Source organism: Nicotiana sylvestris, chromosome 6 (genome assembly GCF_000393655.2).
Source record: "Nicotiana sylvestris chromosome 6, ASM39365v2, whole genome shotgun sequence".
Taxonomy (NCBI): domain Eukaryota; kingdom Viridiplantae; phylum Streptophyta; class Magnoliopsida; order Solanales; family Solanaceae; genus Nicotiana; species Nicotiana sylvestris.
This window is the reverse complement of record NC_091062.1, coordinates 169266831-169279097: the sequence shown is the minus strand read 5'-3', so window position 1 is coordinate 169279097 and position 12267 is coordinate 169266831.

Below are 12267 nucleotides of genomic sequence, written 5' to 3'. Positions count from 1 at the left end.
GATGATGCTTTGGGATTTCTAGATGAGTGCTACCGTATCCTCCGTACCATGGGTATATCAGGATCGAGAGGGGTTTCCTTTACTACTTTCCAACTTCGAGGAGTCGCCTATGAGTGGTGGCGTACCTATGAGTTAGACAGTCTAGATGAGGCAGCTTCTCTGACTTAGACTCTCAGATATGTTCCTGAGACAGTATGTTCCTCAGAGCTTCAAGGACGCATGGCGCGCAGAGTTTGAGCATTTGTACCAGGGTGCTATTACTGTCTCGGAGTATGATGTCTGTTTCACTAGCTTGGCTAGATGTCACACCTCCTTTTTCCTACACCCCATAAAGGGAATAAAGGAGTTTTTCCACTTAAAGGACAATCGGAACGGGATTTAGTTTATTAATTATTCAGAGTCGCCACTTGGGAAATTAATGGTGTCCCAAGTCACCGGTTGAATCCCGAACTGAGGAAAAATAAGACTCTGTTACAGTCTGCGAAGCAGAAATCCGAGTAAGGAATTCTGTTAACCTGGGAGAAGGTGTTAGGCATTCCCGAGTTCCGTGGTTCTAGCACGGTCGCTCAACTGTTGTATTTGATTTTATCTGATTTTAGTACATGCTAGCTTATGTGCCTTTTATTCGTGAACCGCTTTTTATCTTTGCTTAATTTATAAGAATTACGACGTCATGAAAACGTATTTCGAACCACGTCGCAATCAATGCACCCGTGATTGTCAACGCATTTCGACTCCGTCGAGATTTGGATTTGGGTCGCATCAATGCGCACCCGAGTTTACGAAGGTAAATTATTTAAAACATGCCTAAAGATTCTATCGTGTTATTATTTTGGGGAAAAGCCGTGGAATTCACTAAACGACCCTCCCAAATTCTAATTATTTTATATAAACATTATTGAGGGCCCCGCAATGTAACAATTTTATTTGGCGAGGCTCGTCTCAAGTCTACTCAAAGGTCCAATTAATTAGATAAAGGCCTAGCGTGATTTGAGTCCAATCTAAACGAACAGTTGAGCTAACCTTAATAACTAACAGAAATGATTAAAATTGAATTTCAAATGATTAAATGAACTCAAACATGCGCAAGGAATTCTAAGCAAATGGAAACTAAAGGATTAATGAAAAGAATTCTCAATTCACGAAGCTAAATTAGTTCATCAAATATCAGAACAATTGCTTAAATTCGAGACCCTAAAAGCTACTATCGACTAAAATGCAGTCAATGACAGTCCCAAAACTTTGGTGCAAAGTAAGATCATTTTCTCAGCAAGCAGTCATGGTCGGACTCAGATCTCAATACGAAGATGCTACCAACTCGAGTACTCATCTCAATTTCCTCAATTAATAACACTCAATGGATTAGGACTAAAGTAGAATGAGAAGCTATTTTTTCAATTCTCAGAACTTCAAACATGAGCACAACTCACACAACTGAACATCGAACTTAAATTTTAAGTCCAAACAATTGAAACAAACAGACCAGAACCATTAAAAAGGATCAATTAATGCGAAACTACCACGAATTCAAGCTGATCTTTAGCTAAATCAGTAGCATATCTCAACAGATCCTAAAACTGAAAAGAAGATACCAGAGAATATGGTCCTATTCTGGAAGAATGACAGGATGAAGGGAATTAGACACATCAAACCGGGCTTATGGAACTCGTTTCGAGCTTATACGAACAAACTGAATCCAAACACTTACAACAAGCTCAAGAGAACACACTACTGAACCATGGATCATTTGAACAGTAATAAATCTCTTTATCAAATAGTTAATCAAGCTGATTCTAACAGCAAAGGACGTGTTTCACTAATTCAAACGACCAAAAATCAAATCTGACTTTAATCAAACGCATTCGTCAAACAAATCAGATTCGCACCAGTATTGCAGGGTAGACAATTTTAGAGTCCAATTCATATGTAAACTAGGCTAAACAGAACCAGAATAAATATGAACACATTGTTCATTTGAAATTGACGATACTTGATTCAGAATATTCTTCAAGCTTGAATAACCGTCAAGACATGTAGGTAATGAAAGACGACTATTCAAATCGACTTCTACTAAACTGAAAATACTCAAATACATCATACTAATGAGAATGAATTCATTCAACACGAGATTCGATCCCAGCACAAACAGAGCATTCGAAACAGACACACATAGTTCAAATCACTAAAACGAAACAGAATCGCAAGAACAGAGAGATGAAGATTGAACCTGAAATTTCGAACTTCTTTTGATAACAAAATCGAAAGTGATTACACAGTTTCGACTCCAAACTTTCAGCAATAAAATAACAGCAGGTCAAGGCTCGAAGCACAGCCAAACCAGTAGCAAAGACGAGCAGAAATCAGAAGTTTAGACAGCGAGGAACTCAGAAATTCTCAAATGAGCTCCATTTGTGAACCAACTCCATCACAAGCACGATTAAGCCAGAGATGATATGCAAAGAAATCGAAACCCTTTTTTTAATTATTTTTTTCGTTTTCTGATTCTAACAAAGGAAAATAGAATTCAACGCAAAAGAAACTCAAGCCATTTTTGGTATATTTTCTGTATTTTCTGGGATTGAAACTAAAAGAAAATCCAAAACAACGAGGGTTCTGTATCAATCAAACCAACGCCAAGAATCAGAAAACCAAAATAGAAATTAGAAATCCAACTTCCGAACTTTTCTTTTCCCAAAATTCTTATCCGAAAACAAAAAAAAAAATCCCCCTCTGAAATCCCAAAATCCCTCTAGTTATTAGGCAGACACCTGATGAATGAAGGGCTGGGATTAATCGGAATCCATCCCACGCTCTCCATTCATCTAGCATATGTCTTCTAGAGGCTTCCAATCACGTGAAAAGGGAATGGGGATGAGAGAATCTGTCAGAGGTCGTTACAAAGATGGTGACGAGGAGGGAGGGGGAACGCGTAAGGTGGGATGTGATCTCACTCGCGTGGTTTTGGGCTGGAAAAGGGTTGGGTTTGGGCGTGTTGGAGAAGAAGAACAGTAAGCATCTGATTTAGGGATTTTGGTTTTGGCTCTTTGTATCGTGTGTGTATTAGAGACGGATTGGGTTTGGAGGGTATCTGGGCCGGATGGGGGCGGGTTCTGGGTGAAATTCGTTTGGGCTGGGGAGAGTAAATTGAAATGGCCCAAAATGGGTCTCTTATTAAGAGGACCAAAATTCTTTTTAATTTCTTCTCTTTTCTTTTCAAATTAAAATAAAAACCTAAATTAACTCTTGAAAACTAAATTGACCTATCAAATTATATTAAGCTTTAATTAATAATCGACACAATCAATTAAATACCAAATTAGAAGAAAACTAGCGAAACTCAAAGCTAAGAATTAAGCAATGCACAAATAAATTATTTTTTGTGATTTTTCTAATTTGTAAAAACCCTAATTATTAATTAATCTAAAAATATGTGAAAATAAGTCCTAAATGCGGATGCAATGTATATTTGGTATTTTCATTAGTTAAAAAAATGCAAAGACAAAAATGCAAACAATTAATGTAAAACGTCACAAAACTTCGCAAAATTGCAAACACTGAAAGAAGTTATTTTATTTTGAATTTCTGGGAGTAATTCATATAAGGCAAAAATCACGTGCTCACACTAGACATGCACCAGCTTTGGTTCCTATTGTTCGCGAGAGGGTTCGCCAGTTTATTGCTCATTCACAGCATCAGGTCTAGCATGGCTCGTGAGTTGGAGATAGATACTTCTTATTAGCAGGTGGTGATCATTGCTAGGAGAGTGGAGGGTATGCATGCTAGGGATAGAGAGGAGAGGGAGGCCAAGAGGTCTCGAGAGTCGAGCTATTATTATGGTGTCCGTGCTCCAACTGCAGTTCGTCATGGTAGGGGTTATATGAGTCCTCCCATTCATTCAGCTCTTCCAGCAGCCAGTGGTATTCCAGCTCCTCCTAGGCTTCAAAAGCCTTATTATGCACCTCCAGTATCTAGTGCGCCTCCTGCGCGGGGGCTTTCAGTTGTCAATCCAGCAGACCTGGCCTGAGCCAGTCACAGCCGTCATGTCCTCACAGAGCTTGATTTTAGTATGGTGACATACGCCATATGGTGAGGGATTGCCCCAGACTTAGGAGGGGTGCACCTCCACAGATTTCTCAGCCACAGCGTGCCCCCATAAAGTTCTCAGGCTATAGTTACACCTCCAGTTGCTAACCCACCTACTTAGCCAGCTAGAGGTGGAGGTCGGAGAGGTAGCAGTTGCCCTAGAGGGGGAGGCTAGGCCAGATATTATGCCCTTCCTGCCCATACTGAGGTTGTCGCCTCAAATTCTATCATCATAGGTGTTGTACTAGTTTGTCATAGAGATGCATCAGTTTTATTCGATCCAGGCACCACCTATTCTTATGTGTCTTCTTATTTTGCCCCACATTTGGGTGTATCTCGGGATTTTTTGAGTTCTCTTGTTTATGTTTCTACTCATGTGGGAGATTATCTTGTTGTGGATCGCGTTTATCGGTCGTGTATGGTTTCTCTTAGTGGTTTTGAGACCAGAGCTGATTTATTATTGCTCAGCATGGTAGATTTTGATATTATCTTGGGCATGAACTAGTTGTCACCCCATTATGCTATTCTTGATTGTCACGGCAAAACTGTGATGCTGGCTGTTCCAGGTGTACCGCGAGTAGAGTGGAGGGGTACCTTAGATCATACTTCCAGTAGAGTTATTTCATTCCTTAAGGCTCACATATGGTTGATAAGGGGTGTGACGCGAATCTAGCTTATGTGAAAAATGTCAGTATTGATACCCCTACAGTTGATTCAGTCCCAGTAGTACGGAATTTTCCTGATGTATTTCCAGCTGATCTTCCAGACATGCCACCCGATAAAGATATTTATTTTGGCATTGATTTGTTGCTGGGAACTCATACCATTTATATTCCTCCGTATTGTATGGCCCCTCCTGAGTTGAAGGATCCGTTACAGGAATTGCTTGATAAGGGTTTTATTTGGCCCAGTGTATTACCTTGGGGTGCTCATGTCTTGTTTGTGAAGAAAAAGGATGGTTCTATGCGTATGTGCATTGATTATCGCCAGTTAAACAAAGTTACAGTGAAGAATCGTTATCCTTTGCCTCATATTGATGATCTGTTTGACCAGCTACAGGGTGAACGAGTGTTGTCTAAGATTGACTGGCGTTCAGGTTACCATCAGTTGATGATTCGGGAGCCAGATATCCCGAAGACTGCTTTCAGGACTCGGTTTGGTCATTACGAGTTCCTTATTATGTCATTTGGGCTGACCAATGCCCCAACAGCCTTCACGCATTTCATGCACAGTGTGTTCCGGCCATATCTTGACTCGTTCGTCATTGTCTTTATTGATGAAATTCTGGTATACTCCTAGAGTCGGGAAGATCATGAGCAGCACCTGAGGATAGTGCTTCAGACTTTGAGGGAAAAGAAGTTATATGAAAAGTTCTCGAAATGTGAGTTTTGGTTGGATTCCGTGGAATTCTTGGGCCACGTGGTATCAAGTTAGGGTATTCAGGTGGATTCGAAGAAAGTGGAAGCAGTGCAGAGTTGGCCCAGACCATCTTCAGCTACAGAGATCCGCAGTTTTCTTTGCTTGGTAGGTTATTACCGTCGATTTGTTGAGGGGTTTTCATCTATTGCAGCCCCTATGACCAGGCTGACCCAGAAGGGTGCTCCGTTCCAGTAGATGGAAAAGTGTGAGGCGAGCTTTCAGAAGCTCAAGACAGCTTTGACTACATCCCCAGTGCTAATATTGCCTACATGTTCAAAATCTTATACTATCTATTATGATGCCTCAAGGATTGGCCTTGGAGCGGTATTGATGCAGGACAGTAAGGTAATTACCTATGCATCTAGACAGTTGAAGGTACATGAGAAGAATTATCCTGTCCATGATTTCGAGTTAGCTGCTATTGTTCATGCCTTGAAGATCTGGCGTTATTATTTGTACGGTGTGCCTTGTGATATTTATACTAAAAATCAGAGTTTGTAGCATCTGTTCAAGCAGAAGGATCTTAACTTGCATCAGAAGAGGTGGTTAGAGCTGTTGAAGGACTATGATATCACAATTTTGTATCACCTAAGCAAGGCCAATGTGATGGCCGATGCTTTGAGTCATCGGGCAAAGAGTTTGGGGAGTTTGGCTTATTTACCAGCAGCGGAAAGGCCCATGGAGATGGATATTCAGGCCTTAGCCATCCAGTTTGTGAATTGGATTGTTTGGAGCCCAGTTGGGTTCTATCTTGCGTGGTTTCTCGATCTTCCTTGTTTGACAGTATCCGGGAGCGTCAGTTTGATGACCCTCATTTTTTTGTCCTCAAGAACAAGGTTCTTCATGGCGATGCCAGATATGTGACTATTGGTGATGACGGGGTATTGAGGATGTAGGGTCGGGTATGTGTACCCAATGTTTATGGGCTTTAGGAGTTGATTCTAGAGGAGGCCCATAGTTTGCAGTATTCCATTCATTCGGGTGCCGCAAAGATGTACCAGGATTTTAGGCAACACTAACGTGGAGGCGGATGAAGAAAGATATAGTTGGGTTTGTAGCTCGGTGCCTCAATTGTCAATAGGAGAAGTACGAGAACCACAGACCGAGTGGATTGCTTCAGCAGATAGAGATTTCGGAGTGGAAGTGGGAGAGGATCAACATGGACTTCGTAGTTGGACTCCCACGGACATTGAGAAAGTTTGATGCCATTTGGGTTATTGTGGATCGTCTAACCAAGTCCGCATACTTTATTCCTGTATGTACTACCTATTCTTTGGAGCGACTAGCGGAGATTTATATCCGAGAGATTGTTAGTCTGCATGGTATTCCAGTTTCCATCATTTTAGATAGAGGTACTCAGTTCACATCATGGTTCTGGAGGGCTATACAACATGAGTTGGGTACTCGGGTAGAGTTGAGTACAGCATTTCACCCCCAGATGGACGAACAGTTCGAGCGCAATATTCAGATTCTTGAGGATATGCTTTGTGTGTGTGTGTGATGGAGTTTGGAGGTTCTTGGGATCAGTTCTTGCCACTGCATGAGTTTTCCTACAACAACATCTATTAGTCCAGCATTCATATGGCACCGTACGAGGCTTTATATGGTAGGCGGTATAGGTCCCTAGTGGGTTGATTTGAGCCGGGTGAGGCTAGGTTAGTGGGCACAGACTTGGTTCAGGATGCTTTGGAGAAGGTTAAGGTGATTCAGGATGGACTCCATACAGCCTAGTCTAGACAGAAGAGTTACACGGACCGGAAGGTTTGTGATGTTTCCTATATGGTTGGAGAGCGGGTTCTGCTTTGGATTTCGCCTATGAAGAGCGTTATGAGATTTGGGAAGAAAGAGAAATTGAGTCCGAGGTTTATTGGTCCCTTTGAGATATTGTGGCGTGTTGGGGAGGTTGCTTATGAGCTTGCCTTACCTCCCATCTTGGTAGAAGTTCATCCGGTATTTTATGTTTCGATGCTCCAGAAGTATCACGGTGATCTGTCGCACGTGTTGGATTTCAATTCAGTCCAGTTGGACAAGGATCTATCCTATATTTAGGAGCCAGTGAAAATATTGGACAGGTAGGTTCGGAAGTTGAGGTCAAAGAACATTGCATCGGTGAAGGTTTAGTGGTAGGGTCACCCGGTCGAGGAGGCAACCTAGGAGACTGAGTAGGATATGCGCAGCCGTTACCCTCATCTTTTCACTACTTCACATATGTCTCTATGCTTGTTCGAGGATGAACGAATGTTTAAGTGTAGGAGGATGTAATGACCCGGCCGGTCGTTTTAAGAATTAACACCTTGATCCCCAATTAATAGCTTTCCCCGAGTTTGTTTCTACTATTTTAATTTGCCGGGATGTTTGGTTTTGAGTTTCGGAGTGTTTTGGGGCACTTAGTCCCTAAAAGAGAGCTTAAGCTTTAGAATTTGGACTGTAGTTGAAATAGTGTGAAGACGGCCTCGGAATGGACTTTCGTCGGTTCTGTTAGCTCCGTTGGGTGATTTTGGGTTTAGGGGCATGTTCGGATTGTGTTTTGGAGGTTCATAGCTTATTTAGGCTTGAAATGCCGAAAAGTTAAATTTTTGAAGTTTCCGGTTTGATAGTGAGATTTTGATGTCGGGGTCAGAATGGAATTCCGAAAGTTGGAGTAGCTCCGTAGTGTTGAATGTGACTTGTTTGCAAAATTTCAGGTCATTCGGACAGGGTTTGATAGACTTTTTGATCAAAAGTGGAAATTGGAAGTTTTGGAAATCCTTAGGCTTGGATTGGAGAGTGATTTGTAGTTTTAGCGTTGTTTGATGTGATTTGAAGGTTGGAATAAGTTCATATGATGTTTTAGTATTGGTTGGCAGGTTTGGTTGAGGTCTCAGGGGCCTCGGGTGAGTTTCGGGTGCTTAACAGAAGTTGAATTGGACTTAGGAAAATTTGATGTTGGTTGAACCTATCATAACTGCACCTGAGTGAATGGGATCGCAGGTGCGGCGCCGCAGAAGCGGCTAGGTGACCATAGAAGCGGGATTAGCCCAGGCTCTAGAAGCCGCAGGTGCGAGCTGTTGGATGCACCTGCGGGGCCGCAGGTGCGGTAAGTGAGTCGCAGAAGCGGAAATGGGAGTTTAATGAAAAGTCGAAGGTGCGACTTGGTCTACGCAGAAGCGGGACCACAGGTGCGGTCCCAGAGCTGCAGATACGGTTTCACTTGTCAGAAAAGGGGCAAAACAAGGGTTTAGTCTCAAAACTTAGAAAATTGATTTGGGATCTCGAGATTTGCGATTTTGAGAGAGATTCTCACCTAGGTGTTTTGGGTAAGTAATTCTTACTCTATTTTGATTAATTTCCACGAATCTATGCTTAAATTCATCCTTTGAATTCGAATTTGGGATGAAAGTTTGGAGAAACAATTGGGAAAAGTTCTTAGGCCTAATTTTGGAGTTTTGATCAAGATTTTGATATCAAATTGTAGTAACGTCTGTATATATGAACTCGTGAGAGTGTGAGAATTCTAAATTTGTAAATTTTACCCGATTCCGAGGCGTGGGCCCGGGGGCATTTTGGTCATTTTTCTAATTTCGTGTATTAGCTTAGAATAATTAGTGGAATCAGTCATTTGAAGTTATATTTACATTATACAATTGATTTGAATAGATTTGGGCCATTTGGAGTCGAGTACTCGTGGCAAGAGCATGGTTTTGCGTTGATTTTTTAGTCGGTTCGAGGTAAGTGTCTTGCCTAACCTTGTGTGGGGAAACTCCCCTTAGGATTTGGTATTGTTGATATTTGTGATGCCTTGTACATGAGGTGACGAGTGCGTACTTGTGCTAATTATTAAAAATCTTGTTTTCATCAAGTAACTATAACTGTGTTTCCTTTCCTGTTTATACTACTTGCAATTTAAGCCTACTATTAGCTTAGGAAAGCATGTCTAATTGACTTAATTGCTTTACTTGCTCAAATTGCTTTATTTGAATTATGTGCAGCATGCTAGGTTAGACATACCTGTTTACCTTGGTATGAAATTTTGATTGAACTGAATATTCTCCGTGTTGCTGCTGTGTGTTTACTTTTGGGCTACGGACGGTATACCGAGAGATCCCCCGGCATGTTTACTTTGGGACTACGATTTTTATTCCGGTAGATCCCCCTACAAATTATATTGGAACTACGGGGCTGCACCCGATAGATTCCCCCAGTACTGAATATTTACATTTGGGATTCCGGTAGAACCCCGCACACTATGATTTGGACTACAGGAAAACACCCATGAGATCCACTTATATTTCTATTTGGGGACTACAGGACGTTATCCTAGGAGATCCCCGGTTGTTATCTATGTGTTGAGTTGTATTCCTTCTGTGATTATTTTGTCTCTGTTATAGTTGTTGTTATTCTTATTATTATGTGTTACTTCATACTATTAGCATTTAATTATATTGTCATTTTCTATATTGTTTTACCTCGTTTTTCAGTTATAATAAGTAGGGCCCTAACCTTCTTCGTCACTACTCGACCGAGGTTAGGCTTGGCACTTACTGAGTACCGTTGTGGTGTACTCATGCCCTTTCTGCGCATGTTTTTCATGTGCAGATCCAGGTACTTTGACTCAGCCCTACTATCCTTGAGAGGCGATTCTCCAGAGACTTCGAGGTATATCTGTCGCGTCCGCAGACCGAGGAGTCCCTTTCCATTCTCTCTTACAGTATTAGCCCTTCTGTATTTACTTTTGATTAGCATTCTGGAGTTAGACACTTATAGTTATTCAAAAGCTTGTGATTTCATGAGATTCCGGGTTTTGGGAAGTTATTCAGTTTGAGATTTATATTGTATATGCCGAGCGGCATCTTTAAACCTTCGCTATGTTTATTCCACAATTTTTATTTGTTTTATCTGTTGTTTTCCCTTTTCCAAAATTATTAGGCTTTCCTAGTCGTAGAGACTAGGTACCATCACGATAGTTCACGGAGGGCGAGCTGGGGTCGTGATATTAGTGGTGGATCCTCCGCGTCCATGGTTGATTTTTTGTTATAGCGCTCAGTTGACTCAGCTTTGACTTGTGTAGGTTTTACTCCCTTTTGAGCTGGTTTTGACTTTCTTGTCTATTTTTGACCAAACACTACAAGCAAGCACAATAAGTTAGCTTTTGGGAATACTTGTACACACTTTTAATACAAAACTCAAGCAAAAGTAGCATAAAATAGATTAGAATCCCTAGTTATCAACTCCCCCAAACTTAAGCTTTTGCTTGTCCTCAAGCAAACAAAGTAGTTCCCACCTACTCAAGATAAAAGAAAGGAAAATTCAGTTGTCCTAAAGCAACGGCATCAAGAATCAATTGGGACTAACAATTACCCTCAACTCAAATGCATTATCAACAATACACAACCTTTTAGCACCATGGCTATAGTGCGACACAAAAGCATCAAGAGTTGATTCAACTCATCAAGAAAACTCTTTCTGTTACATTGGTCGTTGTGGAACCCAAACTCATACTCCTAAACTCTCCATAAGCAAACCTTACTTTTATATTGTAGCACTCAGAATAAGGATTGTGGAAAACACACTCATCTCTCTCAAAGGAAGGTCACAAGTCCGGCTCTAAGTACCATAAGCTTGCCCTTTATGTGAGTCACCACTAATGTAAGCTCACCCAACTCAAGATCATATAGGGCTTTTGTGGTGATGTAATGAAGGCTTTTGGTTCAGGGTAGGATATATTGGTCTAAGAAGGTTTCATCTTCCCTTAAGCACTTCATTTGCTTCATTGTGGCACACATTTTCTTGACTCTTTGAGTCATTTACTTCTTCTTTAAGGGATAGAGAGACACATTGTCACTCTTTCTTGTTCATTTCTATTCTTTTTCTCCTTTCCAATCTTTCCATGCCTTTCATCTTTTGCTTTTATTGACTCCCTTCATTTCTTCTACATTGTTCACTTTCTTTTTGAATTTTTGGCTTTTATTTCTTTTTCTTTTTGCCTTTCTTTTCTTCATTTTGTACCTTTTATCAATTTTGCATTCCTCATCTCTCCCCCCAAACTTATGCTTTTGCTTTGTGCCAAGGAAAGATAGGGTGCCAAGAGAGAATCATTTTAGAACGGATAAAGGCTTGTATCATAGTTATTGAAAGAATAAGGGTTATGGCTCAACGGGGTTGACTAAGGATATCATCATTGGTGGGCTATGAATGTTTTCAAGTCTTAATTAGGATCAAGGAGAGCCTATAATCATTTCTCAAGTCGAGTTTCACTTAGTATTTCGCCTAGACAAACATTCAGGGCAAGTTCTAGACTCATTGGCCTGGGACTTGGACTTGCAAATCAATACCTCACCACACAAACTATAGGATTGCTAAAGAAACAGAGTCGGGGGTCCACAACAACCTTAGCTAAGATTTTAGCAACACAAATGATTCCGAGAAATCACTCGATGATTGTTTAGTCAACACAAGAGTCTCAAGGTCACAACTATCACCATCATATACACACCAATTTGTTTTTAACCATAAGGTCAAAGGTAAATATGTTAGGCCCAAGTGAAGCTTTTCCTGAGGCACCATTTCTCACTAACTACTATTTACACAAAAATGAAAAGAAAAATAGACTCAAACCTTTAAGAAGGTTGTCATGCCATCCATCATCGGGAAGAGCCACCCGATTCACACAAACTTCACCTTTGGAAAGAACCGTGGCATTAAGAAAATCAAAGGCATATTGATCATTGAAACTTGTAAAATAAGAAGCTACGAACCGAAAAAGAAGCTATTAAATGAAATAAGAAG